Source organism: Nothobranchius furzeri, chromosome 5 (genome assembly GCF_043380555.1).
Source record: "Nothobranchius furzeri strain GRZ-AD chromosome 5, NfurGRZ-RIMD1, whole genome shotgun sequence".
NCBI lineage: Eukaryota > Metazoa > Chordata > Actinopteri > Cyprinodontiformes > Nothobranchiidae > Nothobranchius > Nothobranchius furzeri.
In genome coordinates, this window is record NC_091745.1 from 62,762,959 (window position 1) to 62,775,842 (window position 12,884).

Genomic DNA, 12,884 nt, shown 5'->3' on the forward strand with positions numbered 1-12,884 from the left:
CGTACCTCACAGGACGATCATTCAGCGTATCTTGGCTTGGACAGTCCTCTACCGTGCACCACCTTGCCACAGGAGTCCCCCAGGGCTCTGTACTAGGACCTCTTCTCTTTGCCATATACACCACCTCACTGGGTGAGATCATTCAATCACATGGCTTCTCCTACCACTGCTATGCAGACGACACCCAACTCTATCTGTCATTTCCACCGGACGACCACACTGTCTCTGCACGAATATCAGACTGTCTCTCTGACATCTCAAAATGGATGAAATCCCACCATCTCCAACTCAACCTCTCTAAAACTGAACTGCTTGTCATCCCAGCAAAACCATCCATACAGCACAATATCTCAATCCAGAATGACTTCCTAAGTCTGGCTCCTTCAAAGGCAGTTCGAAATCTGGGTGTTGTCATTGATGAACACATGGCCTTTAAAGATCATGTTGCCTCTGTTGCCCGTTCATGCCGCTTTGCGCTGTACAACATACGAAAGATCAGACCATACCTAACACAACATGCCACCCAGCTCCTGGTGCAATCTACTGTCATCTCCCGCCTCGATTACTGCAATGCTCTTCTAACTGGTCTTCCAGGCTGTACTGTGAGACCTCTTCAAATGATCCAGAACGCAGCGGCGCGTCTGGTCTTCAATCAGCCAAAAAGAGCACACGTCACCCCTCTGTTCATTGAGCTCCACTGGCTACCGCTAGCAGCACGCATCAAATTCAAATTGCTAACACTAGCATACAAAGTCCGAGATGGTACGGCTCCCATCTACCTGAATCCTCTTGCAAAGGCTTACGTCTCGGCCCGGCCGCTCCGGTCATCACAGGATTGTCGGCTAGCAGTGCCTACACCACGCTCAGGACAATCCAGACTTTTCTCATGCATCCTTCCACAAATGTGGAATGACCTTCCTAACACTACCAGAACAGGGGCTTCCTTTTCTATTTTCAAGAAACTCCTGAAGACCCTGCTCTTCAGAGAGCATCTTCTTAACTAGCACCTTGCCTGCACCCGTCCCCCCTCTCTACTGTCCACTCCTTGTTCCCTCCTCTCCATGACTGATGTCAATTTGTTGTTGTTACTATTGTTGTTAGCCTCAAGGGCAAAATGCCGATTATCACTTGTAAGTCGCTTTGGACAAAAGTGTCTGCTAAATACATAAACATAAACATAAACAATTCTGGAAAAGTAATAAATGTCTCAGTCTTTTTACTTAACGCACCTCGCCCTGGAGGTGGCGACAAAAGTAGAATACTTGGGACAATTCTCAGGAGGGATCTTTGTGATGATGAGGATGTAATAAGACAGTGCTGTAAAGGGAGGCTAACACTTTGGCATCTGCACAGACAACGTTAAAGTGGCCCTGTTTCATTCTTTTTGCACTTCCTTCTATACATCCCACTTGTGCAATTAAAGTAACACAGCTTTGAAAAAATTACAAGTGGCTTATCAGGACTCATTTAGAATCATCCTGAGGCTCCCATGATGAAGTTCGACTAGCCCAGTGTTTGTCACGACTAACTTACCTACTTCTTACGTACTACTGCAGAGCTACATAAATAAATTAATTTGCCGATTGAATAGGACAACTAGTTGGAGCGTTGTCAGCCTTAACACACATGGATACAAAGTATTCTTCTGGCCTTTTTAAACACAGGGACAACTGCCTATCTGGTCTGTGATGGGAATGTTTTCTTTTCTTTTATTTGTTGTTCAAATTTCAGGCTTTTACTCAATGTTTTTTGGACATTTTACTTCAACTTAATATTTTATCTTTGGCGTTTTATTTTTGGTTAGGGTTGGACAGAATAAAGTTTGACAATTATACAGTTAAAGGTCAGTCAGTGAAATCTTGTTTCTGATTATAGATATATAGTTTTTCATGCAGGCTGAACATGAAAATAGTCTCCTACACCTATCTCCTGCATTAGCTTCTGATAGAAGATAGACATGAAATGCTAGGATTTGAAAACCCTGACAGATCTACATCACGCTGTCACCTAACATTCAATTCAAGTTTATTTATATAGCGCCAAATCACGACAAGAGTCGTCTCAAGGCACTTCATATAATAAACATTCCAATTCAGGTCAGTTCATCAAGCCAATCAGAAAAAATTGTTTCCTATATAAAGAACCCAGCAAATTGCATCAAGTCACTGACACTTTACAGCAATCCTCATACTAAGCAAGCATTTAGCGACAGTGGAGAGGAAAACTCCCTTTTAACAGGAAGAAACCTCCAGAGAATCCTGGCTCAGTATAAGCAGCCATCCTCCACGACTCACTGGGGATCGAGAAGACAGAGCAGACACACGCACGCACCCACGCACGCACGCACGCACGCACGCACGCACACACACACACACACACACACACACACACACACACACACACACACACACACACACACACACACACACACACACACACACTCATGTATTCATTCATCTTGATTCATGATGGGGAAGGCTGTTGTTGGTTTAGTGCCCAGGAAACAGCAGAGAACTTCTCAGGTGTTAGCATTAGCAACTCCACCACACAGCAGAACTCCACAGGCTTGTGTTATTAGTGGAGATAAAACATCCATGTTGCAGAGCAAACAGAGTCAGTGGTAGAGTCATCCATCCATCTACTGAACCCACTTGTCCACGCAGGGTCGCGGGGGGCTGGTGCCTATCTCCAGCGATAAACAGGCAATCAGGTGGGGTACACCCTGGACGGAGAGCCAGTCCATCGCAGGGCGACACAGAGGCACACAGGACAAACAATCATGCACACACACACACACACACACACACACACACACACACACACACACACACACACACACACACACACACACACACACACACACACACACACACACACACACACACACACACACACACACACACACACACACACTCACTCACACCTAAGGACAATTTGGACAGACCAATTAACCTAACAGTCATGTTTTTGGATGGTGGGAGCAAGCCGGAGTATCCGGAGAGAACCCACGCATGCACAGGGAGAACATGCAAACTCCATGCAGAAAGATCCCAGGCTGGGAAGCGAACCCATGACCTTCTACCTACAAGGCAACAGCTCTAACCACTGCGCAGCCCAGTGGTAGAGTCATATTACTGTAATCCAATCAGAGGTGAGATGTCCAAATATGGTAAATGTCCTGTATTTGTATAGTGCCTTCTTAGGGTTCTACAACCACCCAAGGAACTTCACAATACAATCAGTCATTAATCCATCCACACATACATTCACACGCTGGTGGGGATGAGCTACGATGTAGCCACAGCTGCCCTGGGGCGCACTGACAGAGGCGAGGCTGCCGAACACAGGCACCACCAGTGCCTCCGACCACCACCAACAGGCAAGGTGGTTAAGTGTCTTGCCCAAGGACACAGCAGCAACATTCTCCAGTCAAAGCCGGGATCAAACCCGTCAACCTTACTGGACAACCTGCTCTACCTCCTGAGCTACTGCTGTCCCAGGATATCAAGAAATAAGAGACAAAATCCTGTCTTCTGAAGCTACTCTCTTCTCCAACTGACTTCTTCTTCCTCAAACAGATGCACCAGAGCTTTTTTCCCCACAGAGGTCGATTAACAAGGCAGTCGTTTCTACTAGAGACCACCTCAGATGTATTAAGAATATGAGTAAAGATGGCCTTTAACGATCAGTTTCTTCACCAAGATCAATTCTTTTGTTTGTATTAAAGTCATACTTTTAGCTTAAAGGGTTAGGGTTGGAATGACACCTTCCTGTGTCAAAACTGCACGTCAGCATCCCTCGGCGCTGAGATAAAACGTTGTTTTCTTTTTATCATACATTTCTCAAATTATGCATGAAGTTAGATTAGCTTTTTGTTTTAACAGTTATTATTTCACACATCGAAATCATTGTTGAAATACAATTAGAGCAAAAATAGCAGATTTCTATACTGTGGTCATGAATCTACACACATAACTATTTTCTTTGTCATTTTTGCTCAAATCCACCAAGTTGCAGGTTTTAGACCGCTGAATCAAACATACTGTAGTTTTGCCCTGCAGCTAACATATCTTTTGACTTTTTATCAATTTCAGAGGCATGAGGGCCAGCATCAGCTGTAGCACAGCAAAAGCTTCCTCCCTGCAGCCATGATTTCCTCAGATATCATCGTCCTCTGTTGGTTCTAGGGTGCATGCACGACTGCACGTGCACGCAGCGTCCACCAGATGGCAGGTTGAGCTCAGACACAAGCTGCCTCCATCTTTCCTCTGAAGCTTCTCAGAAGTTTCCATCTAATCAGGTTTGATTCTGCTGGGACCTGCTCACACTGCGCCACACCTGCCCTCTTCCTTTCTCCCCCATCCTGCCTGGGGAGAGCTGCTCCCACAATGCACTGCTTTTCCCCTCCGTGAGGAGACAGTAGAGAGGTGCTGTGCGAGCAGCTGGCATTTTATTAAGAAAAAACAGAGAATAAATAATAGAAAGAGTCAGAAAGGATGGTGTGTGGTTTGTGTGGGATCAGACAGGCGATACCTTCGCTTCCCTTTGAGGATTTTGATTAAACTTCTTTTTGAATGCAAAGAAGCTAAAAGATGAAACTTTTTTAGTTGAAAAACAAAAGTTGTTCTAAATCAATCCTCAGAGAGTCTTTCTATTGATGAAATCTTGATTAAAAAAATGCAATCATGATGTTTTAGTCCTTTTTGGATTTTTTTTTCATTCATTACATTTATTATCTAACCTAACATGCATGTTTTTGGCCTGTGGGAGGAAATCCATTCAAGCATGTTAACAGAAATCCTGCAGCTGGGTTTTAAACCTGCAACCTTCTTGCTGCGTCACAGCAGTTCCAGTTGATCCACTGTCCAAGATGACTTCTTAAACTGCATCGATCTTGCAGATTTAGTGGATTTTTGTTGCATCAGTGACAAATTCTGCATGCATTTGTGACAAACGGGTCATAAAAGAGGCGTTTGATGTATTGAAATCCTTTAAGACGATAAAGATGGTCTGATCCTGTCCTCTCACGGCTCCAGCTCTTTGTTTACCGCAAACCACACGGCTGAGTGTTTTTGTTTGTCAGGCTGAGGAAGCCTTGATGGAATCAGAGTCCATTAACATGGAAGGCAGCGTCGAGGTGACTTTAGCTCCTAATTAAAAACAGATGTGTCCATTTAATAGTCTTAATACTTTGTGGGAGAGCGAGACAATCACCGCAGAAATATCTGTTTGCCTCATTAAATCTGGAGGCTTGATCATGATGAGAAGCAGGGTAATGAATGAAGACAGACATGTTTACCGGGTTGTTTAAACACTGTTCGCCAGAAAGAGGGGGGTGGAATCGAGATGGGCTGTTGTTTGGAGGCTGTGCATGTGTGTGTGTGTGAGTATATGAGAGTCCAGGTAAGTGAAGGCCAGTTGTGATAAATGACACGTGAAATCAGGTATAAACACGGATCCATGTTTAAAGCTATCTTGGAATTGCTCCAAGTTTCCAAGCGGCTTCTGGTTAATCTGAGACCCACGTAGGCTCAGACTGGGATCGCCCACTGGGAGGAACGGAAAGCACAATAAATATTAAAAGGACAATGGGAAATGTCACAGAGCAGGAAATAAAACAAGCAGTCCAGTCATGATTACCAGGAACATGAATAAAAATAAAGATGATCTCTAATCTACTTGATTACAAAGTGTAAAATGTTACAAACTAGCAGGTATATGTTGCAATATTTGGGATTTTCCTAAAGAAAATTGTGTTTTTTTTCAGATCCTTTACTGTTTTTGTTTTTTACGGAGCAAAATCAATTAAACATGTAAGATATAAACATTTGGAATCTAATCAGAATAAATAAAATGTAAACCAAAAGTTGAATTTCAAACCTAAATATGGTTTTAAACTAAAGAACGTGAAAGAAAGTAAAAACTGGGCGAAGAGAGCTCTCATCCAACATCTCTTAGTCCATCACAGACAGATCTGATTTAAGCTGGAGTTTATTTGGAGGGGGTGCTGGAGAGCACTACTTTCAGGGACTCGTTCTGCTGGAGGACTTTAACGCTCGTGTGGGCAACAGCAGTGAGACCTGGAGAGGTGTGGTGGGGAGGAGTGGCCCCCCGATTTGAACTCGAGTTGGACTTCTGTGTTAGTCATGGAATATCTGAAATGAACACCATGTTCAGACATAAAGGTGCCCATATGTGTTCTTGGCACCAGGATACCATGGGCCTCAGTTCAATGATCAACTTTGTTGTTGTCTCTTCTGATCTGCGGCCGCATGTCTTGGACACTCGGGTGATGAGAGGGGTGGAGCTGATAACTGACCACTACCTGGTGGTGAGTTGGCTTTGATAGTGGGGGAGGATGCCAGTCACACCTGGCAAGCACAAACGTATTGTGAGGGTCTGCTGAGAACATCTGGTGGAGTCTCCTGTCAGAAGAAGTTTCAATTCCCAACTCCGATAGAATTTCCAAAATGTTCCAGGGGAGGAAGGGGACATTGAGTCCGAGTAGGCCCTGTTTCATTGTCAAGGTCAGGTGACCGGAGCTGCGGCCTCAGGGTCATGGTGGCAATCCCCAAACCCGCTGGTGGACACTGATGGTTAGGTATGCCGTATGAAGAAAGAGTCCTATCCGAGTCAATTTTGGCTTGTGGGACTGCAGCTGAAGAGTACCGGCAGACCAAGCGGAATGTGGCCTGAGTGGTCGCAGAGGCAAAAACCAGGGCATGGGAGGAGTTTAGTGAGACCATGGAGCAAGACTTCGGTATGGCTTAGAGGAGATTCCGGTCCACCATCTGGCACCTCAGGAGGAGAAAGCAGTGTGCTACCAACACCATTTATAGTGGGGATGGTGTGCTGCTGACCTTGAATACAGACGTTGCTGATCGGTAGGCGGAGAACTTTGAAGACCACCTCAATCCAAACAGCATGTATTCCAGTGAGGAAGCGGAGTCCTGGGACTTTGGTTTGGGCTCTCCAATATCTGGTGCCGAGGTCACTGAGGTGGTCAAATAGCTTTTTGGTGGCTATTTGTAGGATGAGAACCGTCCAGTATTCCTTAAGGCCCTGGATGTTGTAGGCCTGTGTTGGCTGACACGGCTCTGGTATATTTTGTGGACGTCAGGGACAGTTCCACTGGATTGGCAGACCGGGGTGGTGGTCCCCCTATTTAAAAATGATAAATGACCCACACTTGTATAGCGCCTCTCAGAGTAAGGACTCCAACGCGCTTTACACTACAATGTATCATCCATCCATTCACACACTGATGGTGATGAGCTATGATGTAGCCACAGCTGCCCTGGGGCACACTGAGAGAGGCGAGGCTGCCGAGCACAGGCAAGGACCCTGCTGGTGGTGGTCGATCCTTTATGTCTGAATTCTGTCTGAATTCTGCTGTTGTGCCCAAGGAGACAGCACAACACACAACAGCAGAATTCTCTGCCCTGAGCCAGGATTGAACCTGCAACCTTCTGATTACTGGACAACCCGCTCAACCTGTTAAGCTACTGCTGCCCAAGGAGGACAGCAGGATGTGTTCCAACTACAGGCGGATCACACTTCCCCCAGTAAAGTATATTCCAGGGTTCTGAAGAGGAGGGTTCGGTAGGTTGTCAAATCTCAGCTTCAGAAGGAGAAATGTGGTTTTCGTCCTGGCCGTGGAACACTGGACCTGCTCGATACCCTTTGGAGGGCCCTGGAGGGTGCGTGTGAGTTTGCCCAACCAATCTGCATGCGTTTTGTGGATTTGGAGGAGCTCAAAAGCGTTCCTCTGGGGGCCCTTTGGGGGGTACTCCGGGAGTACGGGGTACCAGGCCCTCTGATACAGGCTGTTAGGTATGACTGGTGTCAGAGCTTGGTCCGCATTGCCGGCAGTAAGTCGTGCTTGTTTCTGGTGAGAGTTGGACTCCGCCAAGGCTGCACTTTGTCACCGATTCTGTTCATAACCATTATGGACAGGATTTCTAGGCGCAGCCAAGGTGTGGAGGGCATCTTTTTTAGTGGCCTGAGGATCAGGTCAATGCTTTTTGCAAATGATGTGGTCCTGTTGGCTTCATCAGAACGTGATCTTCAGCTTTCGCTGGAGCGTTTCGCAGCCGAGTGTGAAGCAGCTGGGATGAGAATCAGCTCCTCTAAATCTGAGACCATGGTCTTGATTTGGAAAATGGTAGAATGCCTTCTCCAGGTCATGGATGAGGTCCTGCCCCAAGTGGAGGAGTTTAAGTATCTCTGTGTCTTGTTTACAAGTGAGCAGGGGCGGCGTTAGGCCCGGCTACTTGGGCTCAAGCCCCGAATGTTTTATGAAAACACTAGTGCGTGTTAAGTGTGTGTGTGTGTGTGTGTGCGCGCACGTGTGTTAAGCCCCGGATCTTCTTCAGTCCTAAATCCGCCCCTGCAAGTGAGTGAAAGATGGAGCGCAAGATCAAGGGCGTAGGAACAAGTTTAATATTGGGGGAGACACATTTTGAAAATCTAACAAATCTGTTGTAGGTCAATACATAGCTCAACCTCACTGAAAAAAATTTATTTAATGATTATTTCTGATTCTAATGTGTCACTGAGTATTTCATGCAAGCTGAACATGAACATAGTCTTCTACCGCTATCTCCTGCATTAGCTTCTGATAGAAAATCTGATAGACGGTGATACTCTAGGATTAGAAAAGTCTGACAGGTGTGACTCTGGGCGTAAGGCAAAGGCCAGAAAGACAAGAAAATAACTTTTATAGCCCAGTTCGCTAACATTCTCATTATTTATTTGATCGGGGACCCTTCAGCCAACCAGAAGGGGAGACTTATGGGCTCGACACACGGGAGGCGACACCGCCTCTCCTCCATTCATTTTCAATGAGACATGCGCGACAAAGCGATAATCGCGGGTCTCCCTCCTACCAAGCGAAACGCGAAAAACGTGCGTGTGAAATTTCGCGCTCGTGCACGTGCCGTGCACAGGCGACCCAGCGACGCAATCCCAGAAAGTTGAAACATTTTCAACTTTTCATCGCTGTCGCTCGGACGAGGACCAATCAACGGAGGTTTCATTCACTGACCAATGAGCGGACAGAATGCTCCGTACATCTGCGAGCAACCATGGAGGAGAAGTTGATTATTATTATGTTTTATAGTAAAATCACAAGTAAGATTTCACATAACTCTAACAGCATCTTGTGAAACATATCTACCGCTTTTTTAACTCTGAACCGCTTAAATAACCTTAATTCCCCCCAACCTGACACAGCCAAGCAAAACAACGGAAGTTTCAATTTCGCCATGGAACAGAACGCGTAGACGGCTTTGCCGCTGGCTGCTGCCGCGGATCGCCTCCCGTGTGTCAGGTAATAAAAGTGACGGCGACAAATTTCGCTGATCGCGGTCGTTTGTCGCCTCCCGTGTGTCGAGCCCACGCAGCATCGAAACGCGCTCTCCGCTTTGTGGTCAGGAGATCCCTTTGATCTGCTCAAAAGTAAATGATGAGGTGAAAAAGTAATAATCCATGCAGGCAGCAGTTTTTCTGGAGAGTTTAGAGGAGATGCAGGAAGATGAGAGACAGACAGGACAGGAAAATAGTTAAATAAAAACAAGAGAACAAAACAAAAAGTAAAATGTAGGTAGATTTATCTCCACTACACGTTTTTACCTGTATAAAACAAACAAGTACAGACAGGTATTTTAGTAAAGCCAGAAAACTTTTAACTCCAGAGTTTTGGCTATAGCAGCTATGAGCGTAACTGAACTACGCATGGACAAGACGTCTAAAACTAAACACAAAATACTTCAATGAACGGGACACACTTATTTCCTGCAAATACAATTTCACCGGTGTTGCTAATACCTCTGATCCTTCAAGGGACGTGCTCAAAGAGTAGTTCAACATTATGAATACAATATAGTGTTTTATTTTACAAATACCATTATAAACACAAACTTACATCTTAAGAAACATTATTTTAATAACGAAACTGCTAAATTCTTTCCAACAGTATAGATGTGTAGTGTATTTTGTCCGAGTGGGTTTGCCGTACTTTGACGTCATCAGCAGTCGAAGGACCCCGAGCCGATCTTGCACCCGAGCAGATCCTGTACCGACACCGGTTCTAACTCCTGCTTCACTCAGCCCAGCCTGTCCAACTCCCTGAGGGGAGGGGCTGTGTCGGAGGGAAGTCTGCGGTGTCTTTCAAAATAAAGCTTGTGAGTCAAATATTTCAAAATCAATTTTTTTTCTTCTCCATGTTATTGGGGGGACAAATGCGCGTTTGTCCAATATTGGAGGGGACACGTCCCACCCGTCCCCCCCGGTTCCTACGCCCTTGCGCAAGATTGACAGGTGGATTGGTGCTGCATTTTCAGAAATGCGGGTGTTGTACCAATCAGTCGTGGTGAAGAGAGAGCTGAGTCAGAAAGCAAAGCTCTCGATTTACGGGTTGATCTACGTTCCTACCCTCACCTAAGCCTAAGGCCTAAGGCCTAAGGCTACAGCGTTAGCTGAAACTTGTCAGCAAAAAAAGGTAAAAACAAATCTTCTACTATGCTGTGTTCAATAAAGAATTAAAACAATGGAAGGATTACACAGAACAAATGTACAAAAGACGTCAACATCATATGTTAGTCTGTCTTACTGAAGCAGCACTGAACTTAACTAAGAAAAAGAAAACCGCTAAACTAGGAAACAAAATCTTAAAAATCTGCAGATATTTAGATATTTGAGGTAAAATCTTGCAATATTAGAAACCTTAATTATAATATTTTCATATTTTTAGATCTTGCATGCTGTTACAACCCTTATTGCTCCGAATAAAAATGCCAAAAACTAAAAGCTTTATACAAGTTTTCGTCTTGGTGTGGACGCTGGTGGACACGCTGTTTGTCCGAAAAAAAACAGCAAAACAAATCTCATGAATGCATTTAGTAAAACTCTCAAAACAAAGTCCTCTATAACTGATTGACCTTTAGACCACGATTCGTGCTGCAGCCAAAACAAAAATGCCAGCAAGGTGTTTGAAGATTTGATCCAACAGATTCAACTCCATCAAAGATTTTTAAGAGTCCTTCATGAATGGATACAAGCTAGATCCCTCATCAAATACTAGACCCTCATCTTGATAAATACATTATTTTAGCAAATCAAGCTAATGAATCTAGACAACGTCCCCAAAAACAAGCAAACCTGTCCTGTTTCCTCGTTCAGGATCATTGTGGTGTTAATTTGGATATTATACATGTCAGAAAACACACACACACACACACACACACACACACACACACACACACACACACACACACACACACACACACACACACACACACACACACACACACACACACACACACACACACACACACACACACACACAAAGCAGCAGCTTCTGACGCTCGCTGCAGTCTAACTCTGTCACAGTGAGTGTGACAGGGACAAAGACGTGTGTGGACACTTCAGATTCGCTCAGGGACCTGCTGTCACATCCCATCATCGGAGCGCTGGATTCACACCAGCCACTGTTTCGAGACGGCTCGCTAAGTGGGTGATGAACTTCACGATCGGTGTCACTGATGCTGCTGCAGACTTTGATTAGTGAAAATTCTGCATCATTTCGGAGGCTGGAAGTCTGAAGTGTTTCTGAATCAGTGGTGAATGGGAAGAGGAGAGGGAATCTGGACAAACATCAAACATTTTTACTGCACTTGGAGACAAATTAAAGCAACATGTCTAAAATGTAGGTGGAGAACATGCTGAATTTACAAAGAAAAGCTACAGGCAATTGCACCTGCAACCTTCTTGTTGCCAGGCAGCAGTGCAACAGCATTTTTTTTTAATTTATTGCAATAAATTCCTCCTGATCAGATGTTTGTGCGTCTTCAATGTCAGCTCAGATTCTTTGTTTCAATTCAATTCAATAAAACTTTATTAATCCCAGAGGGAAATTCAGTTGTTTCAGTACACACAATTCTAAGATCAAACATACATACAGGGGCGGATTTAGGACTGAAGAAGATCCGGGGCTTCACACGCGCGCGTGCGCACGCACTAGTCCACGTCATATATATACAGTATATGTCTTGTACCACATAATTTTTAATCTGAAGCTACATATTCAGCATATTCAGGGCAGAGTAGTGTTCCTGTTAGTGTTTAGTGTGAGATGATAGTAAATATTCCCTTTCTTTCTCCAACAACTTTACCTGATAGTAAGCTAACTTTAGGCAAACCAGCAGCACAACAAATATTTTCAAATAAGACTCACAAACCTGAGTCAACACCAGTCTCTTCAAAGCCGGGGTTCTGTCGTTGTACTTTTTGTCTAAAAAACATCCTTATGTCCATCTTCACTCATGTGTTTCAGGCAGAGACTGTAGAAGAAGCCGGCTGCTGAAGGGCTTCTTCTTCAGTGGTGGAGGCTCAAGCAGGCTGTATACAAACTACTGCCAGCTGCGCCCTCTCTGTTGGACTTTGGTACTGCATGTTACTTCCGCGATTTAGATCCGGGGCTTATCATGAAAGATCCGGGGCTTCAGCCCAAGTAGCCGGGCCTAACGCCGCCCCTGCATACATATATAGACACATGACAAGAATTGGTGACTGTGGTCATTCGCAACGTGAGTCGCGCTACCGTAATAGATCAAGAGAGTTTATAGGAGGATAGAGTCAGGGGGAGGGCAAAAAAGGCACTTCAGAGTTACCCCCGACAGAGAGGATAGCTTTGCTATGCAAAGGAAAACACCTCAGACAAATATGCACAGAGACTTTCATTTATAAATGGTTGTTTTCAAGGTTTTTGGAAAATTATGTCTCATAAAATGGTGCCAGAAGAATTAATTAAACACGAACACTAGATATGTTATTCATGTTGGTGGTTTGTATGTTTTCTATATTAAAATACAAACACAAAAAGT